Below are 24,757 nucleotides of genomic sequence, written 5' to 3'. Positions count from 1 at the left end.
AATTGCAATACAATTCCATAACTGTAAATAACTCATCATAGATACCAGGAATAAAATTTAATATTTACACCAGACGCGCGTTTCGTCTACAAAAGACTCATCAGTGACGCTCGAATCAAAAATGTTATAAAAGGCCAAATAAAGTACGAAGTTGAAGAGCATTGAGAACCAAAAATTCCTGAAAGTTTTGCCAAATACAGCTAACTTAAAGGTAATCTATTCCTCAGGTAGAAAAGCCTTAGTTTTATTCAAAAATTCAAAGTTTTGTTTATTAATGACACCCAATAATACTAGATGCAAATATTTCGAATTTAGAGATATCCTTTTAAAGAATGTTTTAACGACTTTATATTATGTTTTGTCAAAACATTTCAGTTTAAGTATATATTCTTCAAATATATATACATCGAGACAAAAGTAACAAAACCTATTTTATTAAGAACTTCAAACACAAATTAAACATCATCATCAGATATAAAATACAATTATTCATTATAGCAATTTTTGTTCATATTTCAGTTAAAACAATAGAGTTCATGAGTCACAAGATATTTATTTACACAATTTTAGACTGTCCATTTTGTCGCCTCTTTGATCTGAAATATATCGACATCACAACCAAAATGGCAACCATTGCCACTGCTACAACGACAACTCCAACGATGTACAAAGGCTTGTTTCCCTTGTTTTCTACTTCCGGTTTCTTTCCTGCATTTAACGCCTCTGAACCTGTAATGTTTTGAAAGAAAACATATGCATTGATTTCAGTCTTCAACAAATATGTTTGTTCCGATATTGGAGAATAATTCTCGTGATAATTATAATGTAAAAAAAATCACGCTGTGCTTTATTAACATAAATGAAATACCGGTACAAAAAAAATAAGCAATGAACATGGTTGTTAGATTTGATATATTCTTTGTGCTATTATGTTAAATATTAGCTTGTTTTTGTTCTAATTGAGAATGTGACACGGTGATGACTGCTGTTCCCGTATTTTGACAATTTTTCCCTATTATGTCTGTTTTGATCACGCATCGTTGTCATTATAATGGAATGTGATACGACTGTCATACAAGTGAGAGGTTTAGTGCTATTAAACTAGGTTCAATCTACTATTTCCTACAAGAGAAAATGCCTATTCCAAATCAGGAATATGACAGTTGTTGTCCATTCGTTTAATGCGTTTTATCTTTTGATTTTGCCATTTGATAAGGGACTTTCCGTTTTGAAATTTCCTCGGAGTTCAGTAATTTTGTGATTTTACTTTTTAATGTGCTAATTTGCGAAGAACGATATTTGAAACCAATGCAAGTTTGTTAGTTTAATAAAAACCTTTTGGACAAATGTGATCTAAATGACTTCTGAATTATTTATAGTTTTAACACATCAATTTAAATTCAACATCCCCATGGATACATAAGGAAATTATCAAAAAGTTTCTACGTCCTTGGACAATTTCGCTACGCTATTACAGTATCTGAATTTAGTTATATGGGTAATAACTTTGAATGCGTATAATCATCCATGGTTTTTAATGTTTAGGTCTGAAAACCCCAATGAAGGTAAATCAAGAATGCGTTTTAGACGAACGAAATTTAAAAAAAAAATTTCATTTAAAATAAATGGCTTTATCCCCGAATCGTTACTTTATTGATGCTTATTTTTTCTATGAACCAAGTTCTTTGTTCGTAAGACGTTTTTTATTTGTCACTTTGATTTTTTTCTTAATCAATTTAAGAAATTTAAACATCTGTTTCTTAGTTGATAGTTTACCTTGCCTTTTTTAATATTTTCAAATTTCCTTAACCAACTTGCCTTTTTGAAAAAAAACTGTAGCTTCATCTTCAGCATAACCAATTGGTCCAACGCCTTCAATAGGTTCATCATCTTGATCTATACTCCCGACTCGCTTCCTGTTACTACAACGAGGCTCACAGTCACGTGAGTAATCATTACTTTGACAAAACGTGGCATTGCAATGAACATACATTGAATCAGGATGAAAGGCGTACTCGAAATCCTGGAAGTGGAATCTCGTTTCATGTGTAGACTTAGTGGTGACAACAGCACTAGGTGCCGCAGGACATCTGTCAAAGCACAGATATTATGGTAGATTTTATTTATTTACAAATACATTTTGTAAGGCATACATGCATGCCGTACTTTGACCTTTAATGTTTTTTCTTTTACAAATTGTGACTTAGATGGAGTTGTCTCATTGGCACTCATACCACATCTTCTTTTATCTAAAAATTGTTGTTAAAAGACATAAACGAATCAAAGTTTAAATAATTTTCAGAGTGGCATTTCTACGTTTAAGATGTTTGCTATCCTGTTTAAATATACAAACTATTCGAAAATACTGTAATAAATTGAAATTGTAAGAATAATGGAACGTAAACAGCAGAAAAAAATGAAATGTCCATGTGCTTAGTTTAGAGATATGAGCCCTTGACAAAATTTGGCGGGACGTGAGTCTCTCTAGATTTGTTGTACATTTTACATTGGCACTTTTTTTCTCTTAAAAACCAAGAAATTATAACAAGGATTTAATTGGATTTTCAACCATGTTATTTTTAAAATAATATGTAATAAAATTATGAAAAGATGTTTAAATGACACTTCATAGGTAAAACTCGAGGATTATGAATACATTGTACCTGGCAATGTTTAAAAACATGTTTCAGTAGCTATAGGATGTTTTCATAGATTGTATCCATTCCAATTACTAGTAAACAGTTTATGCAATAACTATTACCAATTCCAGTTTCTGATTAAATAGTAACTTATTTAACATGTTCAATAGTTAATGATATAAATCGCACACACTCCTAAAAAAAGTCCATGTAATGAATCTTACCCATTACTAAATAAACAGTTCATGAAACAAATCTTACCCATTTGTGTTTAATGAGTTTAAATAGTCATTGTTATAATTTTAACCAATTTCTGATTAAAAAATTAATGTAATGAATCTTACCCATTTTTAATTAAATAGTAGATATTATAAATCTTTCCAATTTCTGATTAAAAAGTCCCTGTAATGAATCTTACCCATTTTGTATTAGATAGTAGATGTACGAATCACTTGCTGATTTACTTGGCTTTGTGTAGCAATCTGATAACCTCATTTTCACATTATAATCATGGATTGGTGTAGTTGCCTTGACGTACACATTCTGACCAACCATGTAGGATGGGGGGAATCCATTGAATTCGTGTTGGAAGTTTGAATCACTAAAGAACTTCAGTTGAACGACAAAATGTCCTACACCAGAAATTGTCTGTTGTTCTAAATTGCCATGGTTGTTGTTGATGTTATTTTCTCCTGATTCCTGCTTTGACATGTCACATTCTACACTCACCCGGAACCTGTACTCATGGACAATGTAGGGCTGGTTTGGATCGTGCACAGCGTAAACAAGTGTGTTTGTATAGATAACCCCATTTGAAGATGCCTGTGAAATACAACAAGTTTGTTAGAGGAACATTATAATTTTTTTCTAAATTGATTACAAATTATATTAAAGTCTTATCAAAATGACCATTTGCATTATGAAAATAACACAAAAATATTGTTAAAAAAGGTCATTATTTTGAACTTTTGTACAAAAATAGTAACTTGTCGAATTTATTAAAATGTTAAAATTAGAAACTTTTAGTTATTACCCTCATTGCTGAATTGGTAAGAAGACTTTTAAGTGTTTGTGCACTTTTTTTCATGCCAAATAGATTATAAATGCAAAACACATTTGTTTTTATAAAAGCTGATAAAAAAAAAAAAAAACAAAAAAAACAATGTTACTTAAACAACTTGGTATGCATCACAACGATTTATTTTGTCACACAAACAAACAGATATCTAAAACGTCTAGTCCTTTCAAGGGTAATATGTGTGGATAAAAAATCAGACATATCTTTTTTTTTATAAAAAATTTAATTGCTTGAGCCAAATCATTAAAAACCAATTCTTTAATCACGTTATTGTCTATGGAGCATTCCTACTGAAGAACAATGATTCATTTAAGATTCCTTCTATATACCCCCCCCCCAAAAAAAAAAAAAAAAACAAAAACAAAAACAAACATGTAAATTTTGTGTACATAAATTAGTTTTCTCGTTGAAATTGTCTAACATTTGTCATGTCGGGGCCTTTTATAACTGACTATACTGTATGGGCTTTGTTCATTGTTGAAGGTCGTGCGGTGACTAATATTTGTTAATTTCTAGATTCTCATTGGCAATCATACCACATTTTCTTTTTGATTATGACAACCATGTTTTAACTGATGATGGCGTTCCACACACACAAAAAATGAAACAATTGCTCAATTTATATTGGACAAAAATCTAGTCAACAAGATCCTTGTATGACTTTAAATGACAAATAAAGTGCTATATATGTGTGTACAATGATTCATTTGTTACAAAAGCATCTACATCGATAGCGTACCGATCAATATATGGGGCGCCTACAGGTAATATATATATATATAAAAACCAGACCAGTTAAACAATTTGACAAACGATCCTCCTGTTTCTAGATTCAGCAAAAAAATGTTTATATATATCAAACTTATCTCAAAAAATAAAAAAAATATTCATTTAATTTTGACTGTAGTAAGGGATAACAATTGCTTTTGTAATATGCTTGTTTCTTAACTGGTATATTTCTCAACGAAATACGCCCATTTAACAACTGAATTATTACCCTTTTTGCTATCTGATATATAAAAGATATAGTGTATGATCCAATGAGACAAATGCCCGCTTATTAATCATCTGAATGTTCGATAACACAAACAAGTTAGGATATGGTTCTTCCGAATTAAAACGTCATGTTTATCAACGCACTACTTACAATTTTATTTGTTCCACATGTTGTATAATCTTCATTGAAAATGAGGTAATCACCGGATCTAGTTCCTGTACAACTGTGGGACCCAAGATAGATATCAGTCTCTTTAAAGTCGGAATACTGTTGTTCCATTGGCGGAAGATGGACCTTGACATACCAGCTACTGTGCTGACAGTTTACAGTGATGTGTTTGGCATTGGTTGATTCTGATGAAAACGATAATAAATATGTAGACTTATTTCTTTAGTTATATTTTTATAAATAAATAAAATCTGTATTTTGTTTTCAAACAGAGGCTGCTAAATATTAAATACATCATATCAATAGTTTTCATTTGTACGACGAAGTTGACTTTACGTTTGAGGGAATTTTTTCATCCTTATTTTGGGTTTTTAGATATCATGTTTTAAATAAAAATGCGACAAATACCAAGTAGGATAACACAATATGTAAATTAAATGTCTTACTCTCATTTCTGTGATTATGATAGGGTACCATATTATATAATCAAACATTCCGATTTTATTAGTACTGTGCTATTAATAAGTCTGTGTGGTACCTTTTTAAATTGGAAATTAAGCATTTGATTATTACGTGAAATAAGTATTGCCCAATCAAGTGCATAGAGACAAAAACACAACATAGTTTTTCTTTGTTTGTACCATTTTGAATCATAACAAAATCGATTTTAATTGCAGAAAAAATCCATGGACATTCTAAATGTTCTACATTTAAACATTTTGTCATGTTAGAGGCGATATACATTTTTTAAACATGGATATCTAACTCATATTCGATAAATGTGAAGCCACATTTATCAGTAGATTCTTTACGTTTACAAGAATAGAAATTTGATTTATTTTAAAGTAGATTAAATAGCTTTAAATTGTTAGTCTTTTAAGTAATTCTCTAGTAAATCATGAAAATCACAGCGTTGAATTATGAAACGTTATATTGGAGCTTGCTTCTCTATTGTATAGCATTGAACATCTTTTTAACACAAATATAAAAACTATTGATTTTTCCATTACATGTGTATAGGCGTACAGAGTTTTAATAAAACATTCATTGAAAATCAAATACTGATATGTACCTAAACCTCCACAATTAACAGCTGTAGTTACCAGCTTGGGGAGGAAACCAGCAATATCGGAATAGTTTGTACTTAGATAATAGTCGTAATTGTAGGCAAGATTTCTTAACACTTGTTCATTAATACTATCACCGATTCCAACACTTATAATTTTAGTTCCCGAGGCTTTACATCGGTCAGCCTCTTGTTGGGCCTGTGATTGTCCATCTGTTAACAACACAAGGTAATTTGTGGCGTTTAACCTGTCTCCGTTGAAGCTGGTAAACATATTACTGCATGCATGGGAAAGTGCATCTGCAATATCGGTTCCACCAGAGGAGTATGGCATTGACATAACGCGATTCACCATGCTGTTAGAATCACCTGGGTAATTGTTAAGATTAAAAACTGTTCGGCTATTATCGTCAAAGGTCATGACTCCGATTCTTATAAAATCATTTCTGATATCAAGATGACGGATAGTGTCAACAATGGATGCTCTTGTTCTGTCAAAGTTATCATTGCCTACACTTCATCAACAACGAAAATAACATCAGCAGGAGAAGACGTTACTGACTGACATCCTAATTAAGATAAATCAAAGCTAAAGCTTAAGTTTGATATTTGAGTTATTAGAAACCGGAAATACTAAAGAATGTAAATGATAATAATTATCATAATGAAATGCAATACCCTAATAACAATTGTAGTGTCCATCATAATTATTATCATATTTTTTTTAAATTAAATAAAAACCAGTTCAGTGCCAATCAAAATTGATAATTATAATTTGTTATTAACATATCCAACTGTTGAAAAGGTATAAAACATACCAAGCGTATGACTTTGTATGCCAGACGATATATTTGTCACCATACAACTCATAATCTGCGCTCGTATCAAAATGAACCAATGGCCAAATCAATTACGAGATCTGAAATATTCAATTCAAAATTCTAAAAAGTTGTATTATGTAACTTCTTAGCTACATTGTAGGGAACATAATCCTAGTGTTATTAGTGAGTTTTCAAAGTTACATACGTAACAGAAAATGACCACATCAACGATATTTCATGTATTTATGAAATTGTCAGAATAATTTGAGTTTGTTTTTTGTTTGATAAACCTACCCGTCTTAAAGGGTACTGTGGCCGTTTCCTCAGTTGTTACAGAATCTGAAACAGAAAACAGAAATGTAAGGTGGTACACTACAGGGAGATAACTCTGTTAAAATCAGCTGAAGATACGCATCACTCTATGTAGGAATTATAAAGCTTCGCAATGATTAAAATAAGTGTGTGTCAAACTGCTATAAATTCAATGAAAGTTTCCGATTAATTTTATGGTTCGTGTTTTTTTTTATAGTTTTGTCAAATAGGCAAAGTTAATATTTTGTCAAAATTTAGATAAAATTAAACGAGCCAAATTAATGGTATTCAACATGTTTGGTATTACCTATGTTTAATATTTCTGACAAGAACATTACTTGATTCATTTGTTTCGCCAATTGAAAATTCCATTGCATATTTTAAATGCAACCATTTGTGAACTTAAAGTCTGTATGGGTATAGTTTTATGTTTTCCAGAGGTTAAAATACTCATGAATTGTACTATTACCATAATTTATAGTATGCATTTCCATCTTTTCCAAATCATACTTTAGAACTATAATTAAATAGGAACAAAAAGTAGATGGTACCATAAAAGCGCTTGCGATTTTTCTTCACTGAGGAACCGATCATGCAATTCAACTTTTACAAAAAGTGAACTAAATGAAATAGGAATTAAATACAATAACAAAATTAAACTGAAAAAAAGTCTAGTGTATGAAAATGAATCAAGTCTACGCAAATAATGTACCTTGTTCAAGAGAGGTGTATACGTACCACATTCAATATAGAGTTTGTCGTTACAATAAGTGTTGTATCCTAATCTGTCACCAGTGCAGTCATCTATACCATTGGAGGAGGAATAGTAATAATAACTCCCAGAAGAAGAATAATAATAACTCCCAGGACATTGTAAATTTGTCACTAGAGCAGCATGGGAATTGCCGTTTCTACTATATACGGAACGAGCACTGAAAGTAATTAAAACAAATATCAATACAACTAATCGTATGCGGATGCTAAGAAATCTGATAGACATTATTTTCTTGAACTCGTATTTTATCATACAATGTACATTCATTTTCACATGGAACACAATACATTATCATAATATCAAATAAAGACATGAATATTCGGATGCTTTTAAAAATACCAAATATAATCTAAATTATCTTTTTCGTATACATAATAGGCATTTTCTTTGAAATTTTAGTTAATGTCAAGTACCTCACATAATGCATACAATTTTGATGTAAAGAGATCGAATAAATTTTTGACATTGAACAACTAGAGGCTCAAAAGAGTCAGTCTCATATGATTTTTTAATTCACAATTGATGCCTGAAATAATGCAATCGTTTAACTTTTGCACTAGTTTCAGAGGTACAAGTGAAAACTGCATTTCCCCCCTATGTTCTATTTTAGCCATGTCTGCTATGTTAGTTAGCAGGCAGGGTCATCGGACACATTTCAAAAACTAAATACCCTAAAGCTTATTTGTGGCGAAGTTGGTAATTTGTCTCAGCTGTTTCAGGAGAACTCCTTTGTGAAAGATTACAAAAAATTACTAAAAATTGTTAAATTTGACTGTAAAGGGCAATAACTCCTAATGGGGTCAATTGATTATTTGGTCATGTTTAGCATTTTGTAGATCTTACTTTGCTGAACATTATTGCTGTTACTAATTATTTGTATCCATAATTATATTCAAAATAATAGCCAAACACAACAAAATTTCCTTCAAATTACTAATTCAGGTGTAGCAACCTAGCAACAATTCTTTTCATTCCTCTGACAATTTCAGGACAAATATATCTTATTCTGATTAACATTTGTTTCTCAGTCAAATTTGCTCTTAATGGTCTAGTTTTAGAGATAGAAGACAAAAACTGTATTTTACCCCTTTTACTATATTTAGCTATGTCGGCCATGTTGTTTGGCAGATAGGTTAATCGGACACATTTTAAACACCCTTATAATGATTGTGACCAAGTTTGGTTAATTTTGTCTGAGCAGTTTCAGAGGAGAAGATTTTTGTAAGATTACAAAACATTACCAAAAATTGTTAAAATTTACTATAAAGGACAATAACTCCTAAATGGGATCTTACTTTGCTGAACATTGTTGCTGTTTACAGTTTATCTCTGTCTATAATAATATTCAAGATAATAATTAAAAACTGGAAAATTTCCTTAAAATTACCAATTCTGGGGCAGCAACCCAACAACGGGTTGTCCGATTCGTCTGACAATATCAGGACAGATAAGCAATTTTACCCCCATGTTATATCTGCTTTTAATGCTTCGGTTTCAGCTATAAGAGCCAAAAACTGCAGGTAACCCTTATGTTCTATTTTTAGCCATTGCGGCCATCCTGGTTGGTTGGCCGGGTCACCGGACACATTTTTAAAATAGATACATCAATGATAATTGTGGTGAAGTTTGGTTAAATGCTCTTAATATAAAAAACATACGATGAATATCCAAGATTTCGGCAAACAGAATTAAACTTGTTTTTGGATTGACCGGAATTGTGACAGACATAACCCCAGCGTCCATTATAGTAGATCTCCAGATATCCTTCACCACCATATGGTAAACGTACGGGAATATGACCTAAAACCACATAATATTAGTTCTATTTTTGACACACTCAAATAAGGAAAAAAATACAATCTGGTGCATTTCATATTTAAAACAACATGATTCAGTGTACTGTTGTTGTTTGACATTAAGTCTCATAGCTTTATGTTAGATTAAAATCTAGTACTTTACAGTACAGGTATTTTATTACTTCTAACAACTATTAATCCAAACAGAAATAATGAATCATTTTATTCTATAGTAAATTTTTTTACGCCTTTAATACAATTTTCATGCTTGATTTTCAATATTTAATTTGAACACTTCTGATCCGTTATATGAGCGCAATTGTATGCACAAGGCACAGTTTACATTAAGACTACGTTTTTGTAGATAACAAGTATATGGAACTCATGTTCAGCGAACAAAGAGACAATGTTTATGTGTGTATGTGCATGGCTAATGCGTACACATGTTTAACCCAACCACATTCTGTGTGTACCAGTCGGGAGCTTAAAATTCAGTGGTTGTCATTTACTTATGCCTGTCTTTTTAACATTCTTAAAAATTAGGCTGCTCTTGTTCTCGTTTGTATTGTTTCACATTTCTTCAATTCGGGACCTATAATAGCCTACTTTACGTCATGGAGTTTTTCTCATTGTTGACGTCAGTAACGTTGCATAAAATTGCTTGTATTTATTTCATTTGAACTTTTGTGGATAGCAGTCTCACTTGAAATCACACCACATCTTGTTTTTATTTAGCAGGATATGTTTTTCCAGCTGAGGTACCCATACACTCTCTTTTCAGAGGTTATACGATTCCTTCATGTCTGAAACATGAAATATTTTGCAATTGACTTATGAGTCTTCAACATATTTGAACTACAATTGCTTCTAGTTTGTAACTCTACAGAACGTCTATGAATTATACTTGTTTTTCTATCAAACATTCTTCTTATACTAAATATTTAAAATATTAATTCTGTCTGTACAATTTCGTTTCTTTTGGTATAGAAGAGATGAAAACTTTATTTAAATTTCTAGTCACAACACTTTAAAGAGAATACATTGCAATCCCAATGCAAGTTATATAAAATTGACCAGTGATAATAGTATAATCTGTCCATTTAATTTTTTTTACGTCCGGGAAGAGACAAAAAATATGGGGCTGGTCTTAGCATTCCGATTATATTTTTATAAAACGTAAGATAGACATACAAATCAGGATAAATAACAATATTGTAATAATTATTGTCTTACCATGACTACCAAGTTTATCAGCAGTTGTAACTTCATATCCAACAGTAGAAGCATCCAAATCTACAAGTTATTGAATAAGTGTTTCCGAAAATTAAAAGATAAGAAAAGCAGATAAGAAATAAGATGCATTTGACTTAAGGTAGATAGGGTGTCTTCCTCCATCTTGGATTTGGAAATACCAGAAAACAAGGTCTAGATCTTTAATAGAATGTGCAAATTTTTAGAGTAGTGGGTTATTCATGTGTGAGAACTTCCACTCCAGTATAGAAAATGACATGTTTTATCATATTTGTGGTTGTATTTTACAAAAAAACGAAAACATTTGTCTGATCAATTTTTTTCCAACTTTGCCACATAAGGGGAGGCAACTCAAATGCAAGGGCAGATGGTTCAGATTAAGGTACTTAACTTACAATGAAATGTGTTAGGAATTTACCTATTTTATAATGCAGCAAGAAAACGAGTCCGGTGACCCCATTGTTTCTTTTTCTTAACTAAAAGCATATTACTAAAGCCATCTTCTCATATGTTATCTCAAAATTTTATGGTGTAGATTACGCTTTATTGCAGAAAATTGGATTTTCCATATATAATCTATACAAAATTTGTCAATTTTGAACACCGTGTAGCGTGGAAATAAGCCCGGTGACCCATTATTTTTATTATTATTTTTTAAAAAGCATTATATAAACTACATTTTGGCAAATTATGAAAACATTTTATGGATTATAATTTAGACAACCCATCTACCTTAAGTACAGCTCTTCATAAGAACCAGGCAGAGTGCCATATGCATGTGATATATGGGGGGTTTCCGATTTTATCTATAATTGGCATAATAGAAGCTATAAATGAATACTGCTAAAAAATAATTTTGAGTGGGAAAATATGAGTGGTTGCCATGGTAACGGACACACATTTTTTTGGTTATTAAGCGTAGTAAAATCTTTGAAAAATCAGCTAAATCACAGTTCAGATTATGAATAGAATCATGCATTTTTCATTAATTTTCATATGTTACATTGATAGAAATTGGTTTAAGCTTCATTTTAGCGAACATTGTATGTCCACCAAATTTGTAAATTTTTTGAAAAATTTTGCGAAAAAATGCATATTTTCAACTTTTCTGAAATTGGGATTTTTGCGAAATTATCAAATTTTCTCTTGTGTTTTTCAGAAAAGTGCAAATGTGTACAGAATAGTTAGCACTGTAGTTATCAGGTTTGGATACTACTTTACCAAATTGAATAGAAAAATGTGTGGGATTTTTTTTAGTTTTATCATCATAGCAACCGAATTTTTCCTTGGAAACGGAGTTTTCATTTGCAGAATATCGCAGTTTAAGAGCTTAAATGTCCTGAATTGTTTTATAACCGATAAGAAAATACATAAAAGCTAACGCAAACTTTAAAATAACTATCGTCAAGTGTTGTTGACTTCAATTGTTACCAGACATATTATCCATAGCAACATCCACTAAAAAACTGCGTAAATAGAAATTTATGTAAAAAAATATATAAATAGAGGGTGTTTATTTTCAAATTGGAATATGACTTCATTTTTTGCTTCATTCACAGTCTTGTCTGGGTTTTTTTCTTCAGATTGTTCAATGTAATATGTAATGAAACATTGGGATTTTGGGGTTTGGAAAAAGGGGGGAGGGGGTATGTTGATTTTTTAAAGTGTCGCATACAAGTAGATACTTGAACAGATAATTACGTTTCATTGTCTTAAGACACATTGGTTTTCGCATTTTAACTTTAGTTTAAGTTAAAAGAAATTTATGAAATCTAAACGCAATGTTAATTACCACAAAAGGAAGGTTGGGATTGATTTTTGGAGTTATGGTCCCAACAGTTTAGGAATTAGGGGCCAAAAAAGAGCCCATTTAGGCATTTTTCTTTTTTTCGCACAATAACTTGAGTAGAAGTTAAAAGAAATTCATGAAATTTAAACACAAGGTTTATGACCAAAAAAGGAAGGTTGGGATTGATTTTGGGAGTTTAAGTTCCAACAGTTTAGTAATTAGGGACCCAAAAAAATTAAACTTTGTTTGATTTCATCAAAAATTGAATAATTGGGGTTCTTTGATATGCCGAATCTAACTGTGTATGTAGTTTCTTAATTTTTTGTTCTGTTTTCAAATTGGTCTACATTAAGGTCCAAAGGGTCCAAAATTAAACTTAGTTTGATTTTAACAAAAAATGAATTCTTGGGGTTCTTTGACATGCTGAATCTAACCATGTATTTAGATTTTGAATATTGGACCATAATAGGTAAATGTCCAATTTTTAAGTTTAAGTTCTTAGACCACATTCATTCTGTGTTATATAACTATGTTGTGTCAACTATTTAATCGCAATCCAAATTCAGAGCTGTATCAAGCTTGAATGTTGTGTCCATACTTGCCCCAACTGTTCAGGGTTCGAACTCTGCGGTCGTATAAAGCTGTGCCCTGTGGAGCATTTGGTTTAAGGTAAACAGATGACGAACTTCATGGGATTGCAATAGCCGGGCCAACCTGGCTTATGGAAAGGCAAGATAGATATGGCCCTAACAAGTGTAAGAAAATTCTTAATTGCTTATGGCACACATCCGTCTGAGATGTTGTTCCACCAGCATAAATCACATAATTGACCCTTAACATAATATTAACAAACCAATAATATAATCATTTGGTCAAAGCATTTCTAAACTGAAACTGAAGTGTGATGGACGGGCGGATAGACGGACAGGCAAATTGAACACACTTTAATTAAGTTGGTTGTGATTTCAAAAATAATAATAGTCAATGGGTGATCGCTAATATTGGAAGTCCAGTATAGTGGAATCCTCTTAATATATACATGTAGCTATTAACATATCATTAATAACTGCTTTGTTGTACTACAATTCAGCAATTGGAATTCAGGATCTCCGAGATAGACAAATAGAATACATCTGCTAAGTTGGAATTGTGCGAATCCCGGTAAAATAATTATGCTATTACTGGCAAAACTACCAAATCAAAATTATCAAGCAATATTATTGTATCAATAATGAATCATTTCTTACTATGCGTCTTTCTACATATATCTCACAAGTTCAAGATTCCGATAACGTACTATCTTGTTTTGTTTTGTGTGTGTGTGTGTATATGTGTGTGTGTGTAGGTGTAGGTGTGTGTGTTGGGGAGGGGGATTCAGCTGAAGCACACTTCGTATCCTTCTAAAATCCTCCTTCTCTCCTTTAAGATAGTAAACCTGTAAATAGGTATCCGGATAAATCGTCAAAAAAATTGTTTTGCTATTCTCAACGTTTTTTTTTCAATCTTTTATAAATTACATGAATTACGCCCTTATTTTCTGTATCTGTCTCTGTAACCTTTACAAAAGACTGCATTTATACCTAGATTTTGAATGGAACCACTAAGCTGAGAATGTCTGCATATATACAAGATTAATAACAGTAATAATTTGAAGACAAATTCCACACATTTAATTAACTGCAACACTAGAAACAGTGCAGTACATACCAATCTTATTTTTCTTTGTAATTATCAATGCTTTCTAGTCCCAACAAGTTGTAAACATTCATGAATACAAGACTTTAGTGTCCCATGTGAAAAAAAAGAATAAATTTCCAATGTCCCACTCTTTGTGCACACATTTGATCGTTTGATCGATTCAAGGAACAAGGGCAAAAACAAAAAATAAACACTTTTATGGCCGCGTCGCAATTTGGGAGGGGGGGGGTTGTAGTAGGTTTAACCCATGTTCGTCAGTACATTAGTCGTCACAAAGTTGGTTTCCATTTTATAATTTTAGTTTGCCTCAATCAAATCTTATGAAACATGTATACACACAGAGATTAAGTTTGAATTTTGTTGGTGTCACTGTTAACTGTATAATTTGCCTTAAATGGCCTGGTTAAGTAAAGAAATTTCTAAAAGTGACCATTTGATCTTAGGAGAACCTTTCTGGAGCCCTTTTTTTTTTTATCATACATAAAATATTATATTTTTCGACTTTCATGTAGATTTTTTTTTATCTTTTCTGTTAATTTAAAAAAGAAATCTGTTCTGTTAATTTAGAAGATGATGTGGTATAATTGTTAATGAGACGGTTACACGCCATTATTCCGACAGCCCATTAATCCGATAGCCAATTGGTCCGACAACCCATTAGCCCAACAACCCAATAGTACGACAATCCATTGCTCCGACAGCCCAATACTCCGACAACCCAAAGTCAACCCAACCCAAACCGACAGTCCAAACACTTATTAAGTCAAGCATAAAGTTAACCGGATAAACAAAATTCTCTGTATTATAACGTTTAGATATAATAACATATTTTTAAAGAAATAACTCCGTTTATATAACATTTATAAGGCTTAGGTAAAACGATACACGTTTGATATGAGTTAAAATCAAATAAAACATCCATATAACTAAATACAATGGATTCATTATAACAATCGTGTATTATTCATGTTGTTATTGTAAAACAAATTAAACATTCGCAAATGGAAATTGGTACCAAAGAAAATTATCAAATCACCAATATATCGAAGGGTAAAATATGTATTCAGTTTGAGATCTTCAACAACAGTCTAGAGTATGAAAATGAATCAAGTCTACGAAAATAATGTACCTTGTTCAAGAGAGGTGTATACGTACCACATTCAATATAGAGTTTGTCGTTACAATAAGTGTTGTATCCTAATCTGTCACCAGTGCAGTCATCTATACCATTGGAGGAGGAATAGTAATAATAACTCCCAGAAGAAGAATAATAATAACTCCCAGGACATTGTAAATTTGTTACTAGAGCAGTATGGGAACTGTCGTATCTACCATATACGGAACGAGCACTGAAAGTAATTAAAACAAATATCAATACAACTAATCGTATGCGGATGCTAAGAAATCTGATAGACATTATTTTCTTGAACTCGTATTTTATCATACAATGTACATTCATTTGCACATGGAACACAATACATTATCATAATATCAAATAAAGTCATGAATATTCGGATGCTTTTAAAAATACCAAATATAATCTAAATTATCTTTTTCGTATACATAATAGGCATTTTCTTTTAAATTTTAGTTAATGTCAAGTACCTCACATAATGCATACAATTTTGATGTAAAGAGATCGAATAAATTTTTGACATTGAACAACTAAAGGCTCAAAAGAGTTAGTCTCATATGATGTTTTTATTAACAATTGATGCCTGAAATAATGCAATCGTTTAACTTTTGCACTAGTTTCAGAGGTACAAGTGAAAACTGCATTTCCCCCTATGTTCTATTTTAGCCATGTCTGCTATGTTGGTTGGCAGGCAGGGTCATCGGACACATTTCAAAAACTAAATACCCTAAAGCTTATTTGTGTAGTTGGTAATTTGTCTCAGCTGTTTCAGGAGAAATCTTTTATGAAAGATTACAAAAAAATACTAAAAAATGTTAAATTTGACTGTAAAGGGCAATAAATCCTAATGGGGTCAATTGATTATTTTGGTCATGTTTAGCATTTTGTAGATCTTACTTTGCTAAACATTATTGCTGTTACTAATTATTTGTATCTATAATTATATTCAAAATAATAGCCAAAAACAACAAAATTTCCTTTAAATTACTTATTCAGGTGCAGCAACCTAGCAACAATTCTTTTCATTCCTCTGACAATTTCAGGACAAATATATCTTATCCTGATTAACATTTGTATCTCAGTCAAATTTGCTCTTAATGGTCTAGTTTTAGAGATAGAAGACAAAAACTGTATTTTACCCCTTTTACTATATTTAGCTATGTCGGCCATGTTGTTTGGCAGGTGGGTTAATCGGACACATTTTAAACACCCTTATAATGATTATGACCATGTTTGGTTAATTTTGTCTGAGCAGTTTCAGAGGAGAAGATTTTTGTAAGATTACAAAACATTACCAAAAATTGTTAAAATTTACTATAAAGGACAATAACTCCTAAATGGGATCTTACTTTGCTGAACATTGTTGCTGTTTACAGTTTATCTCTGTCTATAATAATATTCAAGATAATAATTAAAAACTGGAAAATTTCCTTAAAATTACCAATTCTGGGTCAGCAACCCAACAACGGGTTGTCCGATTCGTCTGAAAATATCAGGACAGATAAGCAATTTTACCCCCATGTTATATCTGCTTTTAATGCTTCGGTTTCAGCTATAACAGCCAAAAACTGCAGGTAACCCTTATGTTCTATTTTTAGCCATTGCGGCCATCCTGGTTGGTTGGCCGGGTCACCGGACACATTTTTAAAATAGATACATCAATGATAATTGTGGTGAAGTTTGGTTAAATGCACTTAATATAAAAAAACATACGATGAATATCCAAGATTTCGGCAAACAGAATTAAACTTGTTTTTGGATTGACCGGAATTGTGACAGACATAACCCCAGCGTCCATTATAGTAGATCTGCAGATATCCTTCACCACCATATGTTAAACGTACGGGAATATGACCTAAAACCACATATTAAATATTAGTTCTATTTACGTAGGTTATTTCGTGAATAACTGCTAGAAAAAAACTTTTTAATTCTTTAAATTCTCAAACCCAACATTTGTCATTTTTAATTTACATGTTTTTCTCGTAAGCTTCCGTCAAATCCACAGTTGACATTTTGTAACTAAGGAGCCGCCATGTTGACTTGCTGAAATGAGTAAATATGCGAATGATGCAATAGAATAGAAAATAAAACAAAACCTACCTCAAAAATCAGTTTTAATACAATATCATACGAATTCCGATGGTTCACGTAACAGAAAACTTTCAACTTTAGCGATTTCATTTGTATGACGTCATGTTTTGAAATGACTTAAATGCGCCAAAAAAATTAATAGACTTTCGCGGAATTTTATTTAATTTTTATTTTGTTGATTTCTCCGAGCTCTTGTGCATTACTTCTTTTTATTATGCATACGAATAAGAAAAAAAAATATTTTGTCTTTTTTAATTGCCCTTTTTAAAACAATAAAATCGGCAAAGGGTCTGCAAATAGGTTCCAATACATGTAGATTTACGTGGGAAGTATATTGTAACAGCCATTATTATGTATATCTCTGAGTCTGCGCTAAGTATATTTTATCGAGAATTTTATCACGGTGTTGTTTACAAAGCTAAAGAAGCACGTCATATTAGAATTGACATTAAGTCTCATAGCTTTATGTTAGATTAAAATCTAGTACTTTACAGTACAGGTATTCTATTACTTCTAACAACTATTAATCCAAACAGAAATAATGAATCATTTTATTCTAAAGTTAATTTTTTGACGCCTTTAATACACTTTTCATGCTTGATTTTCAATATTTGATTTGAACACTTCTGATCCGTTATATGAGCGCACATTTATGCAAAAGACACAGTTTACATTTAAAATACGTTTTTGTAGATAACAAGTAAATGGGACTCATGTTCAGCGAACAAAGACACACTGTTTATGTGTGTATGTGGATGGCTAATGCGTACACATGTTTAACCCAACCACATTCTGTGTGTACCAGTCGGGAGCTTAAAATTCAGCGGTTGTCATTTACTTATGCCTGTCTTTTTAACATTCTTAAAAATTAGGCTGCTCGTGTTCTCGTTTGAATTGTTTCACATTTCTTCAATTCGGGACCTATAATAGCCTACTATACGTCATGGAGTTTTTCTCATTGTTGACGTCAGTAACGTTGCATAAAATTGCTTGTATTTATTTCATTTGAACTTTTGTGGATAGCAGTCTCACTTGAAATCACACCACATCTTCTTTTTATTTAGCAGGATATGTGTTTCCTGTCGAGGTACCCAGACACTCTCTTTTCAGAGGTTATACGATTCCTTCATGTCTGAAACATGAAATAAATCGCACCTGACTTATGAGTCTTCAACATATTTGAACTGCGATTGCCTCTAGTTTGTAACTTTACAAAACGTCTATGAATTATTCTTGTTTCTCTCACGAACATTCTTCTTATAATAAATATTTAAAATATAAATATTAATTTTGTCTGTACAATTTCGTTTCTTTTGGTATAGAAGAGATGAAAACTTTATTTAAATTTCTAGTCACAACACTTTAAAGAGAATACAATGCAAGTCATATGATATTGACCAGTGATAATAATATGATCTGTCTTTTTTACGTCCGGGAAGAGACAAAAAAAAATATAGGGCTAGTCTTAGCATCCCAATTATATTTTTACAAAACGTAAGATAGACATACAAATCAGGATAAATAACAATAGTGTAATTGTCTTACCATGACTACCAAGTTTATCTGCAGTTGTAACTTCATATCCAACAGTAGAAGCATCGAAATCTACAAGTTATTGAATATGTATTTCCGAAAATTAAAAGATACGAAAAGCAGATGAGAAAAAAATGCATTTGACTTAATACTCTATGAAGATTATGCATTCCAATACTTTTGAAGAAATATCCAATGCTTCTTTTTTTAAATAAGATAAATATGCAGTGAATAAAAAACCAGCTGAAACATCAAAATCTACAAGTTATTAAATATGTATTTCGGAAAATTAACAAAAATAGGAAAAGCAAATGATTAAAAATGCATTTCTATTGATTCTGTATAAAGATAATTTATTCAAATATTTTTGAAGAAATCGCCCATGCTTCTTTTTTCTTTAAAGTAGATAAATATGCAGCGAAATAAAAAAAGTCAGATATCTTTCTAAAAGCATGTAAATTTAATAAAAAAAAAATCATTTCCAAAAATTGATACACAAATCATGACAATACTTCCTTTTTATGTTTTGAAACAAAAAAAAATAAGCATGTCTGTCCAAAGAATAGAAATTTCAAAGAAACCGAAATTTTAATAAAGTGTCTAAAACTATTACCCCCATTTAATTCTACATTTAGCACATAAAAGTATGTTTTTTATTACATATTTGAATTAACAAGGTGACAAATATTTGTAAAAAATCAAGATGGGGTTAAAACTGTATCGGATGTCATTAACGATCGGGGTTAAAACAATTCGAAGCAAATAACAAAATCATGCTCTTAATAACCATCCATTAGCTTCCGTAAGCATATGCATATGCTGCAAATCTTTACTTACTGCATTCAATGTAGAGTTTGTCATTGCAGTAGTTGGTATATCCTAATCTGTTACCAGTACAGTCATCAATACCATTGGAGGAATAATAGTAGTTACTACTAGGACAGTTAAAATCTGTTACTATAGCAGTATGGGAACGGTCATATCGCCCATAAACGCTGTAAGCACTGTAAACAAATACAAAACTGGATTCCTATGCAGTTAATAAATGGTTAATCATAAGATAAGAAAATATGTTCTGATTATTAGTGACATATCTATCCCTTAGAGACCAAATGCTTTAGAAACTAAATAAAAAAAAGAATCATATAGACAAGTATTCACATTCTGCACTTCAGACGGGCGTTTTTACCAAAAAATGTAATCAGTGACGCTAAAAAAAAAGCTACAATAGCCAAATAAAGAACAAAATTGGAGAGCATTGAAGACCAACTTTTCCAAAATACATTTAATGTAGTATAGTCCTTGGATAGAATATCCTAGTATTATGAAAAAATTCCGTAACAGTTAATTTAGAATTATGACAGTATCGCTGAATATTTATGTAAATATAGAAGTGCTGACTACTGGGCTGGTGATAACCTTGTAGAGGAGACTAAATAAACTAATTATATAGTTGATTAGTGCTTCACTTTTAATATCTATATTAACAATGACCTAACAAACATTATATCAAATCGGTACTAAAATGTAAATTGGTGTTTATTTAAAAATTGATCCTGATATAACAAGACAATAACCAATATAAAAAAAAAATCTTTTTGCAGTGATGTAGCAATATGAAAGGATATGTACATCTATTCCTACAAGATTCATTCGCCTTGAATTGTATCCTCCTGGATATTCTATTGGTAAATGAAAACTACTGACCAAATAAAAGTAACATTTGGTGCAAAAATGCACCACCTAGAAAATATATGCATATTGTTCCAAATGAATTTATTTTAGTATCATCAGCCATGATAGTTGATGGATAAAATCTCCATATATAATTTTCAACCTACATACTATAAGAAACATGTTGTGTGGTAACATTTATATAAGAAACATGTTGTGTGGTAACATTTATTAAAGAAGTTGCAGTGAGAACATTTTTGAAAATGTTTACGATGACGTATGGACAACATACCACATACGACAGACGACGACGATCGCAAAGTGATGGCAAAGGCTTGAATGGACTTTTAAACTAGGTGAGATACAAGTAATATTTGTATTATTGCATCAATCATGTCAATTATATCTCCTAAAACTTTAATAATTTTGTTAAAAAAGACATACGAGGAATATCCCAGATATCGGCAAGCAGAATGAAACTGGTTTGTATATTGATTATAGTTGTGACAGACATAACCCCATTGTCCATTATAGTAAATCTGTAGATATCCTTCACTATCATTTGTCAGGCGGAATGATAAATGACCTGTTGATCAAAATAAAAAGTATTTTATTCAAGCACGTTAAAGCATTAGAAACAGTTGTGTTGTTTTAATACAATATATAAGTGAACTTACAACAACTTAATAATATGACAAATGAAATACGTTTATGGAATAATTTGTTTGTAAGCTGCTTTGATTTTGATTCGAATGTACGCTAAACATAAAGATTTAAACAAGAATGTGTCCCTAGCACACGGATGCTCTATCCGCACTATCATTTTCTATGTTCAGTGGACCGTGAAAATGGGGTAAAAACTCTTAATTTGGCATTAAAATTAGAAAGATCATATCATAAGAAACATGTATACTAAGTTTCAAGTTGATTGGACTTCAACTTCATCAAAAACTACCTTGACCAAAAACTTTAACCTGAAGCGGGACAGATAGACGACCAAACGGACGAACGCAAGGACGAAAAAACGAACGAACGCACAGACCAGAAAACATAATGCCCATAAAAAAACCATACAAACTATGTTATAAGATTTGATTGATCGAAAGATAGTTGCTTAACCTCGCATCAGCCCAAAAGGCTATATCGCGATGAGTATTATATTCGAGTATTCAAATATCCAGTTTGAGTCCGATAGTTTACATAGCTGATGCCCATTGGCTTTTCGTTTTTTTGTGAATGCAAAGTTTCGACTTTATCTTTTTGTTACGTTCTCTGAGATTGCCATCTTAATACCAATTAAAATGACAGCAAGATCATCTAATTAAATCACATTTACAAACAAATAAGTATGAAATCAAAGCGGCCATCAAGATCGTCCTGAAAATAACAGAAACAAATTACCACCGGTATTTAGTCAGTTGATCTCAACACTTGGTTTCCTTATATTGTTGTCTGTCTTGTCATTTTTTCTATAAAAAAAAACAACATTGGCGCCATTTTTTTCTGGAGCTTTTGATATCTGCTCGTCTTTTGTTAAGAAACCTTTTGCTGTTTGAGACTACACAATAGTGTAAACGGTGTAACCTACTCAAAGGAAGTGTGACTCTTACATTTTTATTTTTTCATCATAAAAAGAAAAAGAAGTATAGAATGTTTTACCATGTCTTCCAACTACGTCAGCAGTTGTAGCTCTGTCAAAGTATTGAGCAGTTGTAACTTCAGTTCCTAAAATCATATCATAATTTTTAAAGAACCAGGTCATCACAAATGGTGTGTACTAAAAAATCAGTCCAACATCAATGTTCTAGTATTCATACATATTATGTGTTTAATATACAAAATAAATCCCTTGTATTACTTGAAAAGAGCGAGGGTAGTTTGACTGTCCCTTTGGTATCTTTCGTCACTCTTTTATTCTAGTTTAGTTTAAACATGTCATCCAATTCAATATCAGTAACAATGGGTACAAAAGATTAGCATTTTTACTATGCGTAACGTGGTGGTTATCCCGTGTGAATTATAGCATGTAGAGCTCATATTATGTAAATTCTTTTAAAGATCGATTCGACGAAATACTTCAAATTACAGGATAAATATTCTTTAATTTGACAATGGCTCATCTGGAATTTATCGCTTTTCTATCAAAATGTATCGATAAACATCGTTAAAATTCCTTAATAGTTAAGACAAAATATTGTGTGGATGCTTTATCTTTATTTATGGCAATGAAAGAAGTATCAAAGTTAATATAGTTTAATGTTAAAATTATATACTACACGAAGCAAAAGAACATAAACGGTTATATCATGTATATTGCGACAACTTGAAACACTAAAATATTTAACCTTTCATATTGACGCAATTAGAACCACATCAAAAAGACATCAATTACATGTCAATATGTTTTTTCTAGATCATTACACTAGATGATTTTACGGTTAGTACAGGTTCAATTGAAAAATGATTTTGAGGTAACGTGCATGCGAGTTCATTGTCGAAATGACGTTTATACTATGACTGTTGTGTTTACAATTATTTGATAAATGAATTATAGCGTCGGATGAATTTACTACATTTGGTTAAATACTAGACTGCAATAAACATATTAACACTTGATATTTAGCCTCCATATACTTAGTAACCTTAAACATGTCTCTTAATAACCTTCTGACGTCAATCAACAATCCCTCTTTAATTATATATGACGTCATCTTTTTAAAATTGTGATGCTAAATTTTACGGGAACTTGAGCGCTTTTAAGTAATGGCCCACACATTTGCATAGTGCAAAAACGTCTATTAATAAAATGTACTTACTACCTTCTGATTTAGGGTAACCTGCAATTAGAAAAAGAATTGGTGTACGCATTGTGACAAGATATGTGTGACTTGCAGCTACACATGAATTCAAAGTATGCCTATGGTTTCATTTGACAGTATTAAATTAGTAAGTACTTGCGTTTGAAAAAAACGTTAACAAAAATTTCATTTAGCACTAGGTTGCTCCATTATATTGGTATTATATATGGAGTTGCTGATATATTGATGCACATAAAGGTATCGTTATATATGTTACGGCCAATGGAGATATAGTACTATTATCTAGTCTTTTTATGTCAGTCTTTTTTTTGAAAGAAATAATAAAACAGAATGAAGAGAGGATCAGTGAATTCATTATAACGAACACTGTCTTTTTATTTCAATAATAATAGGTATATTGACCATCGAATCATTCCATCAACAATAATGCTGATGAATGTACACCTGTGTTTTGATATCTCAGCCCTGTCACTTAATATTGATCAATGAATTTACCAAAAGTAAATTAAAGGAAATACAAAATTTGCTGTTTGTTTTTATACTCTTTGGTCGTGTTGTTGTCTCTTTGACACATTCCCTATTTCCATTTTCAATTTTAAATGTCAAATGCGATTTAAGTTGCTTTCAGTATTCCGTGAAGCGACATCTTTAATAAATAATAAGGGGACTTCGTCCCCTTAAACAGTAGAAAAATCAATACAAAATATATACATATATATAATGTCTAATGTTCTAATGAACTCATAATCGTTAACTTTTTTCTAACTTTTGTATATTCCCGCATTTGCGCAGAAACCTCTTTCTTTCTCTCTTTCTTCCAGCCTCGTTTGTCATAAGACTTTGAGTAAAATAGGATCAACATCGGAAACATTACGGTATTTCCGGCATATGTTAGAATTTAAAAAAGTAATTGATACGGATTTCGTCCTCTTTCTCAAGTAACACCTGCCTCATATTAAACACTGATTATGTCTTCCCAAATATAACAACGACAACTGACCAACAAAGTTGTAACTCACTTAACTTGATTTTGGCTTTTAATTAGCTTTCAGTAACTGCGAGTACTCTCAAATCGTACTTTGATGTTAATTTGACTTGTTGATACAATTGTA

At 31.3% G+C, this 24,757-nt stretch overlaps 1 pseudogene; it reads right to left on the bottom strand.

Moving 5' to 3' along the window:
* Positions 1-412: 412 nt before the first annotated feature.
* The window catches only part of LOC139494478 (scavenger receptor cysteine-rich domain-containing protein DMBT1-like), a 53,472-nt pseudogene continuing 29,127 nt past the window's right edge, over positions 413-24,757 (bottom strand).

This window comes from Mytilus edulis, chromosome 11, assembly GCF_963676685.1.
Source record: "Mytilus edulis chromosome 11, xbMytEdul2.2, whole genome shotgun sequence".
NCBI lineage: Eukaryota > Metazoa > Mollusca > Bivalvia > Mytilida > Mytilidae > Mytilus > Mytilus edulis.
This window is presented reverse-complemented; position numbering and strand designations above follow the sequence as displayed.